The sequence below is a fragment of the Halichoerus grypus genome, chromosome 13, assembly GCF_964656455.1.
Source record: "Halichoerus grypus chromosome 13, mHalGry1.hap1.1, whole genome shotgun sequence".
NCBI classification, from domain to species: Eukaryota; Metazoa; Chordata; class Mammalia; order Carnivora; family Phocidae; genus Halichoerus; species Halichoerus grypus.
The window spans coordinates 1,251,063-1,264,483 of record NC_135724.1 but is presented as its reverse complement, the minus strand read 5'-3'; positions in this window follow the sequence as shown (position 1 = coordinate 1,264,483).

Below are 13,421 nucleotides of genomic sequence, written 5' to 3'. Positions count from 1 at the left end.
TCTGCGCCACCACACCATGAGCTCCCGGGCTAGTCGCTTACTGTCTGTCTGCCCTGCTATAAGGTCCACGAGGGTAGGAACGTATTTTGTTCCCTGCTAAATCCTCAACACTTACACCACCTGGCACATAGGAGGAGCTCAGTAAGCACTTGATGGATGGATGGATGGATGGATGGATAGATGGATGGACAGACGGACGGATGGATGGACGGATGGATGGACGGATGGACGGACGGACGGACGGACGGACGGATGGACGGACGGATGGATGGACGGACGGACGGATGGACGGACGGACGGACGGATGGATGGACGGATGGACGGATGGACGGATGGATGGACGGATGGACGGATGGATGGACGGATGGATGGACGGATGGATGGATGGATGGGTGGATGGAGGAAGCAGGGAGGGGGGAAGGAGAGAGGGAGGGAAGGAAGGAGGCAGGGAGGGCAAGATGATGACTCTGTTTCTGTATTGCCATCTCAGAGCCAACAGGTGGGTGGTGTCAGGACAGTGAGCCCCCAGAAAGTGCCGGAGGGCTTGTGGCAGACGATCCTGGTAACACCGTCTGGGCCTGGATGTGAGGCGAGGTGGCAGCAAATGCAGAGGTGGGCTGGGCACAGGCACGGCCGGATGCTGGGGAAGCAGTCCGGGCTGGGGGCCCCAGTCAGACTCCGCACAGAGGGGCCCTCTCCTCACCGACCTGCATGTACCCCGGCCTCAGCCGGGCAGCTCAAAGGCTGGGTGGAGGGCACCCTCGTCCAGGGCTCAGACCAGAGGAAGTGGGAGAAAGAAGAGCCACCAGTTTAGAGGTGGCCTTCACCACCAGCTCTGCCCACCAGCGCTCACCCTTACACATGGGGTGAAGGCTTGTACCCGTGTCATATTCGTGCTCGGACAGACGGAAACTGCAGTGCAGGCTTACTGTTCACCCTGGAGCTTCAGTGAGAGATTCAGACCTCTTCCTGGTCAGCTCATCTTCCGGAAAATCCCACATTAATTAAGAAGCTGGGCAAACCAGAGTCAGCCCAGCGGTGGATCCAGTGACCTCTCCTGTCTCCAGGGCCCAGGCTTCCGAGGGCTCCACACGCGGATTTGAACAGGAAACAGTAGAACCATTTCCAGGAAACCATGTTGATTTTCTGAAAACGTGTCTTTGTTCTTACAGCCCAACAAGCATCCCAGAGAGGGGTTTGGTTTATTTCCTAGGATGGTTTCCAGAAATAACCGCTCCCGCAGTGCCTATTCTGTTGTTGATTATTTCATGGTCGAGCAGCTGTACATTCACAGGAATGGACACTATTATTTGCTTATAATTCTTTGGGGTCAGGATTTGGGATACAAAGAGAAAAGGACCCTCGCAAGAGGAAGAAAGTTCGGAGACCACCGTGCACCTCAATCTGTTCCGGGAATGAAGAAGAACCTGTTCACAGAGGTTCTCCGAGACACGGTGTTTCCATATTTCTCAAGCCAATTTACAGAAGAGACACTAGTCAGGTTGAGGGGTACAGATGTAATGACCCCGTAACTCTGCTTTCATTGCTGACTCTAGGGAAAGCCCTGTATGGACATAGGGTAGTCAGTCAGACCTGTTACAGAGAAAGAAAAACCAGGAATGACCCAAGCGTCCATTGGTAGAGGAACAGGCCAGTGACAGTGTCTATTTGAAGGTAGAAAACCACACAACCGTGAAAATGCGCGAAGTGGGGGGTGGGGGGTGGCGGGGGCAGGAAGAGCAGTGGAAGGAGGGACATCTCCGCAGAGACAGCGCCTCCAAATCCAGTGCGAGAATGCAGCACCCCCCTCCCGCGAGGCCGGCGCCTACAGGTGCACTGAGCTCGGAAAGCGGCCACAGCGTGGGGGGCGGGACGCGGGGCGCTCTCTTCTCAGCCACATTTCTACCCTCCCTGTAGCTGTTCACTTTAGGCAGCAGGATACTTTGCTGTATTTCTAAATTTATCAGAAGTGATTTTTACCATTTTTAACAACCATGGGCTAGCGGGCTGGTACAATTCATGCTGCTTCAATGTGGGTTTTGCTAAAGTTTGTTCGACAAATGCCACTCCTTTGCTCACCTAGAAACACCTGGGACTCCGCCGATCAATGACAGGGAAGCATCTCTGTCTCCCGTAGTTTTACTGGTTTTACTTCAACAGTTTTGCTTAACAATAATGCCCCAAGTTCCCTGTAAATTGACCAATTCTTGATTATTACTCCCTGCCAGTTCCCTGGGGACAAAAAGTCAGGTGCGGAGAGGTGGCTTGCAGAGGAGGAGGCGGTCACTCCGCCAGGAGAGACGGGTAGACAAGGCGGCTATTGCATGCGGGACCTCACTTTGCACCCTCCTTTGCTTTCTCCAGCCAGATTCTTCCTGGTCCCCGTGACTTTGAACTACACTGACCTACGGAATTCTGATTTTAACCCAAGGCCAAGTTTTCAATGACTCCCAGCCCCTAAGGGGGAGCAGCTCCCAGGAATCAGGTGCTTTGGCGAAGGGCGAGCTGTGCTCCCTACAGCCTCTCTCGTGTTCCGTCAGCGCACTTGACCTATTGTCATTGTGGTTATCAAACCACAGCGCGATTAAGCCCGCCGTTGGAAAGGAGTCTGCTTTTTCATTGATGAGATCTTTGCATGAGGAGATGGCTAGATTAGGAGAATGTAATGCAATCATAGCCTCCCTAAGAATCACCAGAAAAACGAGCTTTTTTTTTTTTTTTTTTTTACTTAATCCCTAAGGTTCCCTACGGAAAAGCACAAAGTGCCCACAAGATTGCAGGGGCCACGTGGGCTGTCGTGTCTCATGTGTGGCCCACGGGCTCCATTACGCAGCCCCAGGCAGGACCACTGCCGCTCGCATGGCAGACGTGTGCCTCGTGGTCATTCTTCACCGAGCGTCGAAACAGGTCCTGCGTGGTGGCCGAGGTAAATGGCTGGCTGACCCCACTGTCTCCACTGTGGCGCCTTCCCCGGCCCCACAAGTCCAGGGGATACTTGGACTTCTTCACACATCGTCATCCTTCATGCTTCCTGAAGACGTCCTCTGCCTCTGCTCCGCGAGGGGCTTGCTGACACACCAGCCGCAGGACCCCAAGCCGATCCCTTGGGCTCGGCAGGTCTCACTTCTCCTCATCTGTAAAGTGGGGGAGCAATTCCTGCCTCGCCGGGGCCTTTGTGAATGCTGCGTAGAATTATGGCACTCAGCAAGGGCTCCAAAACTCCATTCTTTATTCTTCTGTAGCTCCCTGCCAATAAGATCAGCTTCCCACAGCCTGGCTTGTCCCTCCAACGACACAGACTCGACGCCCTTTGACCTCACTATGCGGGGGCATCGAGCGCCAGCAAAGGGCAGGACATGCCTACTGAAACAATTCGGGTTTGAAGGAAAGCCGGCACGTTCCCCCTGTTACTGGGAGTTCCCATCCAGGGGACTGGGTTCTTATTAATCACAATAGCTCGTGTTCCTTGGGGATATCCAGGATGTTGCGATGTCCCATTTACAGCCCTGCTGCTCCAAATAGCGAGGGAGGTTTCACAGATAAAGAAACTCTGGCCCCTGGAGGTGCAGCCCCCTCCCCGAGGTCGGATCGGTGTGGCTCTCACGCCAGGGTCATGGACAGCAGGCCCGTGGTCTTTCCGAGCACCTGCGTGGGACCCACTCTAACCAGAGTGGGATACGCGCACCTCGAGAGCTGCTTTCCTCGGAAACCCACGCGAGTTCACCCCAGCCTGAGTTCCAGGGTCTGTCCTTCCAGTGTCCAGTCTGCGTTCGGCTAGTATTTGTGAAACAGGAACCCCATTCCCACCTCCTGCTTCGTGTGCACCCACCCCGCATACAAATCTTTTGCCAAGAAAGTCATGAATGGCAGCAAAGCCTCCATCTTCAGGGGCAGGCAGGGGACGGTCTCTTACTCCTTCCGTCCCCTCCACAGAGCATTTCCTCACAACGTCCTATGTTTATCACCAAACCGATGGGGACTTCACAGCAGTACCTGAACCTGGATGTAGAGAAAGGCGGGACCACCCCCTGCAGTTCCGACCGCCCCAAAGAGACCGTGTTCACGTATTGTCCGAGGATAGGGCACTGGCGGGCTCTGCATGGAGGGATGACGGCCTTGGGGGGCAGGGAGCCCAGGCGCTCTTTTGTAGGTGAGCGAGTGGAGACCCTTCGGACTTGCGCAGCTCAGGGGCTGGCGCTGAATGCGGCCCATGCCGTACACAGAGGAGTTCGTGAGAGGGTAAGCGCGAGTGTGCAGAGTTACGTACAATGCAACATTACGCAGTGTGTTGTTGTTCATTGTAACTTTACATAATTTGCTACAAATACCTAGATACAACTGTAAATTTGTATAATTCGATTTTCAATAATGGCTCACAAAACTAAAAATTTTACACGGGCTCTCAGGGACAGGTGGGAGCCGGCCCAGCACAGCACTGTGACTCTGCCCGTCTGAGGCTTGCGGGCAGGAGCTGCAGGTCTGGGCTAGGCGCTCAGGTGTCGGACAGGTCTGGGCTAGGCGCTCAGGTGTGCTGCAGGTCTGGGCTAGGCGCTCAGGTGTCGGACAGGTCTGGGCTAGGCGCTCAGGTGTGCTGCAGGTCTGGGCTAGGCGCTCAGGTGTCCGACAGGTCTGGGCTAGGCGCTCAGGTGTCCGACAGGTCTGGGCTAGGCGCTCAGGTGTCCGACAGGTCTGGGCTAGGCGCTCAGGTGTCCGACAGGTCTGGGCTAGGCGCTCAGGTGTGCTGCAGGTCTGGGCTAGGCGCTCAGGTGTGCTGCAGGTCTGGGCTAGGCACTCAGGTGTCGGACAGGTCTGGGCTAGGCGCTCAGGTGTGCTGCAGGTCTGGGCTAGGCGCTCAGGTGTGCTGCAGGTCTGGGCTAGGCGCTCAGGCGTCCGACAGGTCTGGGCTAGGCGCTCAGGTGTGCTGCAGGTCTGGGCTAGGCGCTCAGGTGTCGGACAGGTCTGGGCTAGGCGCTCAGGTGTCCGACAGGTCTGGGCTAGGCGCTCAGGTGTGCTGCAGGTCTGGGCTAGGCGCTCAGGTGTGCTGCAGGTCTGGGCTAGGCGCTCAGGTGTGCTGCAGGTCTGGGCTAGGCGCTCAGGTGTCCGACAGGTCTGGGCTAGGCGCTCAGGTGTCCGACAGGTCTGGGCTAGGCGCTCAGGTGTCCGACAGGTCTGGGCTAGGCGCTCAGGTGTCCGACAGGTCTGGGCTAGGCGCTCAGGTGTGCTGCAGGTCTGGGCTAGGCGCTCAGGTGTGCTGCAGGTCTGGGCTAGGCGCTCAGGTGTCCGACAGGTCTGGGCTAGGCGCTCAGGTGTGCTGCAGGTCTGGGCTAGGCGCTCAGGTGTCCGACAGGTCTGGGCTAGGCGCTCAGGTGTGCTGCAGGTCTGGGCTAGGCGCTCAGGCGTCCGACAGGTCTGGGCTAGGCGCTCAGGTGTTGGACAGGTCTGGGCTAGGCGCTCAGGTGTGCTGCAGGTCTGGGCTAGGCGCTCAGGTGTGCTGCAGGTCTGGGCTAGGCGCTCAGGTGTCCGACAGGTCTGGGCTAGGCGCTCAGGTGTCCGACAGGTCTGGGCTAGGCGCTCAGGTGTCCGACAGGTCTGGGCTAGGCGCTCAGCACTCTACAACCCTCACTACCTTCACGACCCTTGAAAACACAGAATGTCAGATCTGGTAAGATGACTAAGGATGGTGTCGTCAGGGCTCATGTCACAAATGACACACAGGAATCCCCAGAAAGGAAGTGACTTGCCTCAAGTCGTAACATCAGCTCCAAACAGAGCTGGCTCGGCGGCATCCCCACCCCACCTAAGATGTGGCACGAAGCTCAGCTGAGGGACCAAGACCAAAGGAACAGTATGGGAGCCCGGGTGAGACGCCAGACCACACAGCCCACTATTTCAAGGGACTCGGACAAAGTGTGTGCAGCAGAATCAACAGTGACACGGACGCTTGTCGACTCCACAAGGAGCAACTGGGGAGTTATGGGGCCCCCTCCCCCTCCCTCCGCCAAACCTTAAGGGTCTGTGACCGTCCCCACGCACCAGGAGGACCAGGACTGGAGGCTAGCTGACTTATCCAAAGTGGTGGATTCGGGATTTGACCTCGAGGTTTTCCAAGTGTGTCACCCACACTGGGGAGGTTCCCACGAGCAGGAAAGGCACAGGGGACCCTCCTGGTCTAATCGAGGTCACCAGAAGAGGCCCGTCTCCACACCTCCCACCAGCAGACTGTCCCAGGCTGAGGACAAGCGCCAATCAGATAAACAGGAGAAAGGATGGGCTCTTTCATGGGCTTGTATTCAGGGACACTGGAGCCTCCCAGAAAACGATGGGCTCTGGAATAGGGTGGAATCCTGCCTTGGAAGCCATCCCAACGTCTCCCGTTACCAGCACCAGAGGCGGGTACAATACCGTGTGACCTCTAACCCGGCCTTGGGGGAGAGCCCGGAAGCTGGCGAGATGCAGAGGCTCCAGCTCACAGCCACCCAGAACCAGTGGGAGGAAAAGTGTCCTAAGGCCATGTGAACTTGTCTGTTGTAAAGGAAACAGAGCTGGCGAAGGCCACACAAATGGCCTGAGCATGTGCTGAGTGGTGCCGCGTGGGGTACTCTCCTCCCCAGGCGAGGCTAAGTGCCCGTGTCCTCCAGGAGTGCACAGAATAGCACCTGCCAGTGACCTCCTCCTGAAGGGGGGCTGAGACGTGCACGGGGGCAGGAGAGCTTCCCAACAGGCCCCTCAACCAATTCTTCCATCCAACCAAAAAGAAACTTCTCAAGACAGAGCTGACAAAAAATTCTCCACGAGAAAGGACCTTGCCTATGGATTGGACTACTTGGGGTCACTTAGCCATATTTCTTAACCTAAATTAATGCATCATCTTTCCTACGTCTATACATCAGTCTCTGGGGAGTTTTATTAGCTTGAGCTGTGTTGGTTGAAATGGCTGCCTTTAGATGAATCATCTCTGGAGAAAGTGGTAACCTTGAGCTGCTGGAAAGAGTGCTGGGTGGTTGTCACCCCACAAGGTGCCCCAGACCCTGGACTCGGTCCCCACCATCACACTCACAGCCCTGTCTCAAAGCCCGAGCACAAGCATCATGCACGACCTGCCCACCTCGTCAACAATGTCCCGGAAAGTAGGCGATGGCAGACCCAGCCAGCTGGGGCACATGGGAGCCGTTCTGAGATGGGCAGCGCCGGTACAGGGCCCCACTCAGACCGTCCCAGAAGTCTGACTGTGAGCAGTTACTTCTCACGTGCTCCTCAATCCCTGCATCTATAAAATGGGGATAACAGAACCCGCCCAACAGGGTTGTGGGAAGAATATAATGAGACCAGGAGCATTAATCACTTGGTTCAATCCACTCTGATGCTGAATTCTCTTGTCTTCCCTGTAAACTAATGGGGATCGTGAAGCCAACCGTCAAAGACGCATCTTCGGGACAAGTCACTAGGGGAAGCGTGTGCTGGGTGATTGCTTTATGGGGCACGGTTCTCGAGGACAGAGGGAAACAAGGACGGCTAGCATCTCACACTCACGAGAAGGACATGACAAGCATCAGGTCACAGATGGGCACTTTTTTCCCAAACAATAGACCCTCCTGATTCAAAATGAAATATGTAGAGTGAGAAAGAGAAATAAGCCAAACATTCAATGAATGAGACCAAGGGGAACAGAGGTCCTGCAAACCACGCCCCAGGTGCTGAGTGAGTGTGGGGGCTCCGTGGGTGCCCCGCTCTGGGTCTGCATCTCCGTGGCGAGCGGCAGACTCGGGACCGAAGCACAGAGAAAGGCCTGCAGAGCCTCGCGTTCCTGGTGGCCTCCCTGCCACGTTGCGTCCACTCACGCAACAGCCTACAGCCAACATACGCACCACCAGTGTCCCGTGGACCCTTCCACGAGGCCAGTGCCCCACCTCAGTGACCTCGGGAGCAGAGCATGCTACCTCTGCATCTGGGAGAGACGAGGCACGGGGGCCCGAACGACAATCGGATGGCAGACTCCCCTGGCTCGGCCCCCAGCCTCCTTACGGCCTTCAGCATGTGCAGGTCCCGTCGGTTCCAGAAATCCCTCGTGAGAGCCCTTGGGCGCCTGTGCTCTGCCCATCAGGGCCACGCTCGGCCAGGGCAGCGCCCGCAGGCCCGACTGGTGCTGGCTGGAGGGGAGGGCAGCTTAGACACGAGGCCACAGGACAGAACCTGGACAGAACTTGGGGGTCCTCAAGTGTCCTGGCTCCAGGATCTCTCACACAAGCCAACCCCAGCAGATGGACTCCACCCCAGCCTGATCTCCATCCAAATCCTCAGACGAGCCCCTCAGAAGTCCAAATGGCCTCCAGCCAAATTTAGGTACGTTGGGGGATGGGGGTGGGGGTTAAAAGGCCAGGAAGGAAAGGGAGACATGAATATTAGTATTTTGTTTCTACCTGAGTCCTCATGATCAGTGAAGAAAAATATTATAGTAAGAGAGAGCGGGGGTCGAAAACAATATTGCAAGTGCTGCAAAGATGTCAGTCAAATACATTGCTCAGTTACATAGATTGGATGCCATGGGAGGAGTTCAAATCCACTCAGGAACCCCCCAGCCTCTTCCCAGGATCTCATAAAACTCTGTGCCCAAAATGGCCTCTTGGTTCACACCAAAGAATTTGAAGTCCCTTGGCTTACATCCTGGCGCTGCACTGCTGAGATGTCCGTCCGTCCCCCAAGAGCACTCACACAGGCCGTGAGCGGGACGCCCCCACAACGAGGCCACGTACCGCCCCAGACACTGCATTCACGCTTCCCCGCCGGCCCCCAGTCCTTCCCCAAGGCGCACCTGCTCACCTGTGTCCCCTCCCGTAGACTCAGTGTGAGAGCCTCACGGGAGCCCTCCCTTGGTCCCAGGAAAAGCCCCTCTTTTGCAAACCACACACCTCAAAATCAAAGGGCGTCTGTCTTTAACTCAGCATAGCTGCTGTCCTGAGTTTGGCCCGTGCCTCGTGGACACAGTCAGCAAGGCTCCAGGGTCGCCGCGGCCCGCCCCCCAGAGATCGGCCCAGAAGCCCCGTCCCCCCTCTCAGCTAACCAAAGGACAGCAAAATCAAACAACTGTATCGTATTCCGCGGACTCAGCCCAGATGGGGCAGGACGCAGCAGTGTTTTCTTGAGTTATCATAAGTGCTCCCGGGAAGGTGCCGCACATCGAGAGTCAGCAAACAGCCTCACAGAACCTGTCAAACTCTTCCTGCTGACGTTGCTGAGCACCACATTCGGGGCAGAGCCGAGGGCCCGGCAGCCCGCCGCCCATGGGCCTGCCCCCTCGCAGGACGCCCCGCTCCGTGTTGCGGTGGGGGAGCTGGACTCTGGGACGGGCGGGGGCTCGTGCCATGAGGACCGGTGTGCTGGCAGCGCTGCGGGCCACCCCGGGCGGCCCACTCTCGTTCTCGTGTGGCCGCAAGAAAGCCCCCAACTGGTGGGCTCACCCGGAACACGTGCTTCGCACCCCAGCTCTGACACGCTCACCGCGAGTCTGCACAGTGGCCCCCGCATCGTCACATGCGGCACGGGAATCCGTACGGAAGGCACAAGAGACGTCCCAATGGGTTGCTTAGATAGCGAGGGGAACATAGTAGGAATTAGTGAGCATTAACGTCACGTCTTTCCCTCCTGTTTTTGTTCAATCCTAACGGCTCTGCCACTTGACATCAGCCACTTCGCCTGCCACTAACAGACCAGATGTTGTCAACACCCCTGATGGTGTGGGTACATCTGGCCACCTTCCAAAGCCACAGAACTCCAGATGGAAGAGTTCCTCAACCAAGCCAACTGCAAGGCATCAACAGAGCCTGCCTCTGAAAGGTGTCTTTAGGGGAGACTTGCTCCCCACATTCAGGAAAGGTCACGCCGCCCCTCCGCAGTGGAAGCATGAAGGTGTTGACTGGAAATAATGTGCTGTGGCCAGGAATTGACCGTTACCGAAAAGAGTGCAAAGCAGTGTTGCTAGTGACAAGCTACCCTGCAACGCTAACCAAACTCACGCCCTTTTTTTTTAAAGGAAGTAACTAAACCTGGTGCTAAGAGTCCTCCGTCTACGAGACCGCCCCTGGAGAATAATCTGCTGACAGTGTTGGGCTTGCCAAGCGTTCACGGCCACAACTCAAACCCCGTGGAAGTGGTGACAGAATCAGCAGTAACTACTACACCTGATGGTTGGCCCCCATTCTTCTCAGCCAGGTCTAAGGAGGCTTGTTGTGGGCATCCAACCTCAGCACCACCGCGTACCCCCAACGTGAGCTGGAGCTCACCAGCCTCCTCCTTGTTCATACACGGGGCAGCAGCCATGTAATTTCAATCCTTGCTCCCTCTCCGCAGCAACCAAAAGTGTCATTTAATCTTATTGACTGGGTCATTCAGCACCCAGTACCGCGTGACACCCCCTGGTCTCCCCCACCCACCAGAGCCCTCCCCGAGGGTCTCACCCACCACTGCCAGCTGATGGAGAACAAAATGCATAGAAGGGTATTACTACTGAAATCGTGAGCCTACCACGCCATGTGTTTTTTTGTGGGGGGGGGGGTGTTTGGTTTCTTGGAGATCTTCCCATATGAATGTATGTAGAACTGCTCCATACTTTTCACACTTTCAGAGAGTATTCCAAAAAATAAATGAACTGTGAATTATTTACGTAGTCCCCTCTTTGTGGATATTTTAGATTGTTTGAATCTTTTGCTATTCCAAACAATGCAATGAATATCCATGTACACTATTTCACACATGCTCAAATGTGTGTACGTGATAAATTCCTGTACATAGACCGGCTGAGTCAAAGAATATGCAGATTTATAGTTTACTGTAACTTCAACAAATGAGGGGGCTTCCTGTTTCTCTATATTCTCGTCAAACCATGTGTTACCAAAGTTTTGGTCTTTGTGCATGTAATATAATAGGTGAAAAAAAATCTCAGCATAATTTTAATGTATTTCTCTAATTATGAGTGAGGTTGAGTATCTTAAAATGTCTAAGATCCATTTGTATTTTCTTAGCTATAAACTGCTCATATACCTTTTTCTTTGGGGTTGTTAAATATTTTTTAACTTATGGGGTGCCTGGGTGGCTCAGTCGTTAAGCATCTGCCTTCAGCTCAGGTCATGATCTCAGGGTCCTGGGATCGAGCCCCGCATCGGGCTTCCTGCTCAGCGGGAAGCCTGCTTCTCCCTCTCCCACTTCCCCAGCTTGTGTTCCCTCTCTCACTGTGTCTCTCTCTGTCAAATTAATAAATAAATAATCTTCAAAAAAATATTTTTTAACTTATGTGTAGGTAATCATATATTAAGAAAATTAGCCTTGTGTCTGTGATATAAATTATATATATTTTCCCCAACTTGTCATTTGTCTTTTGATTTTATGTTATAGTTGTCATTAAAAATTGTTTGATTTTAAGGTAGTTGAATTACTTAATCTACTTTTTATACCTTGTTTTATACTTAGAAAGACCTTCCCCATTCCAAGATTCAGGGGGGGAAACACTAATTTTATGTTGAACACCATCATAGTTTTGTGTTAATCTTTGGTCCAGCTAATATTTATTTTGAAAGAAGGTATGAGGTAGGTCTTATTTTTTTGTTTGTTTTTACTATATTTTTTAAATTTTATTTTATTTTATTATGTTTTGTTGGTCACCATACAATATGATGTGGTGATCCATGATTCATTGTTTTCATATAACACCCAGTGCTCCATGCAGTATGTGTCCTAGGTCCTATTTTATTAATTTATTTTTAAAAGAGTATTACCCAGTGTCCCTATGCCATGTATTGGGCCATCGATCTTTACCATTGCTGGAAATGAAAATACATTTTGTCACAATTTCTATCTGCCCTATGACAGCATTCTTTTTACTTTATTGGGGTATGATTGACATGTAAAAATCTGTAGGTATTGAAGGTGTACCTCTTGCTTCTCACAGATCAGCGACTAATGGGCTGCTCAGGATTTGGGGCTCTCCTGCTCTGACTTACCAACCGACAGCTTCCTGCCAGCGGGGTCTGTCTGTGTAAGCCGTGCTCAGCCCCACCCCCTGTGCCTCTTCAAGTCCATCTTAGTCAAGACCTGCTCCAACCCTCCACCCATTTCTGATTGTTCCAAACTCATTGCCCTGCAGGGTGAACCGAGCTCTGTGGGCTGTCGGGGACCTGGAGCTGTGCATACCTTCTCGGGGCAGCTCGCATCATTCTGGTTTTATCCTCATAGCATTTGGCAGCCCGTCCTCACAGATTACTCCTCGGGGTTGCAGATGTCTCCCCGCCTCACAGAAGACGACATTTGTATTTCTGTTTCTCAATATCTTAGTCGTTTTGTGTATTTTCTCAGGGGAAAGAGAAATACGCTATCCGCATGTCATCTTACGGGATCCTGGCGTCTTCAACATGTCTCTTGATGTTCCATAGTTGTAGATAACCTGTGAATCATTCACAGGAGCTAGCATCCTGCCTCGCCTGGCCCCATACACGTGAGCCAGAGCCCTTCCAGATATTAGCCTGCCTATTCCCATTCTTCACCCATTTTTCCTACCAAGGATAACTAAGAGGAAAATAAAAGAGAAAACTAGGAGGTGTAGAGGTAAAGAGAAGCTTTAGCAGAAGCCCTTAGAACAGATGAAAATAGTGTATCTTTGTAAAGGAGACAGCTGAAAAGTGGGTGAGGGAAGAGACCCAGTCCTTGGCAAAACTAAGACCAAATAACCGTGTTGTGGGCTCAGGAAAGAGTTCAAGGAATAGTCCAGGGCACATAAGACTTGTTCATTAGCTACACTGGCCTGAGACATGACTAAAGTTTACCCAGTATTTTTCTTACTGAATACCTGAAGTCCTGTACATTTCCAACCACAATGATATCAAGAGGAGACAAACACAAGTGAACATTTAAACTACTGAACTCAAAAGAATAGAATCCCCCGGTGACTGTCAAAGCTCCAGCCCCTGGCTTGTTTCCACCCAGAGAGGTTAAGTGCACAGAGCACAGGATCCAGAGGCTGCCTGGTGCCCTCGGCCCTCCTTGGGTAGGGGCCAGGCTGTGGGCAGAGGTGGGAGATCGTGACCGATGAGGTCCTACTTGCTGCATGGGGCACTGAGCCCTGAATAGGACGTGGCTATTGCTTTCCCTGCTCCTTGACACCATAGTTGACCAACAGAGGACACCTAACTGGTTTGTTTAAAGCCATGGTCAGAGGAGTCCGCTAGTCCATTTGGTTTCCATGCAGGAGACGCAGACTATGCTAACTATTTCAGACAAGAGATTAAGATCTGGGCTCGGGAGGGCTGAGACTTCATCAGGTCACATATAGTCTGGCTTGAGATCAAATTGAAAAATCAATTTAAACCGAACAGAAAAGCATGTCCATAATGCTGGAAAAAAACAGAAACAAATTACGATTTCTCTTTGGAAAGCAT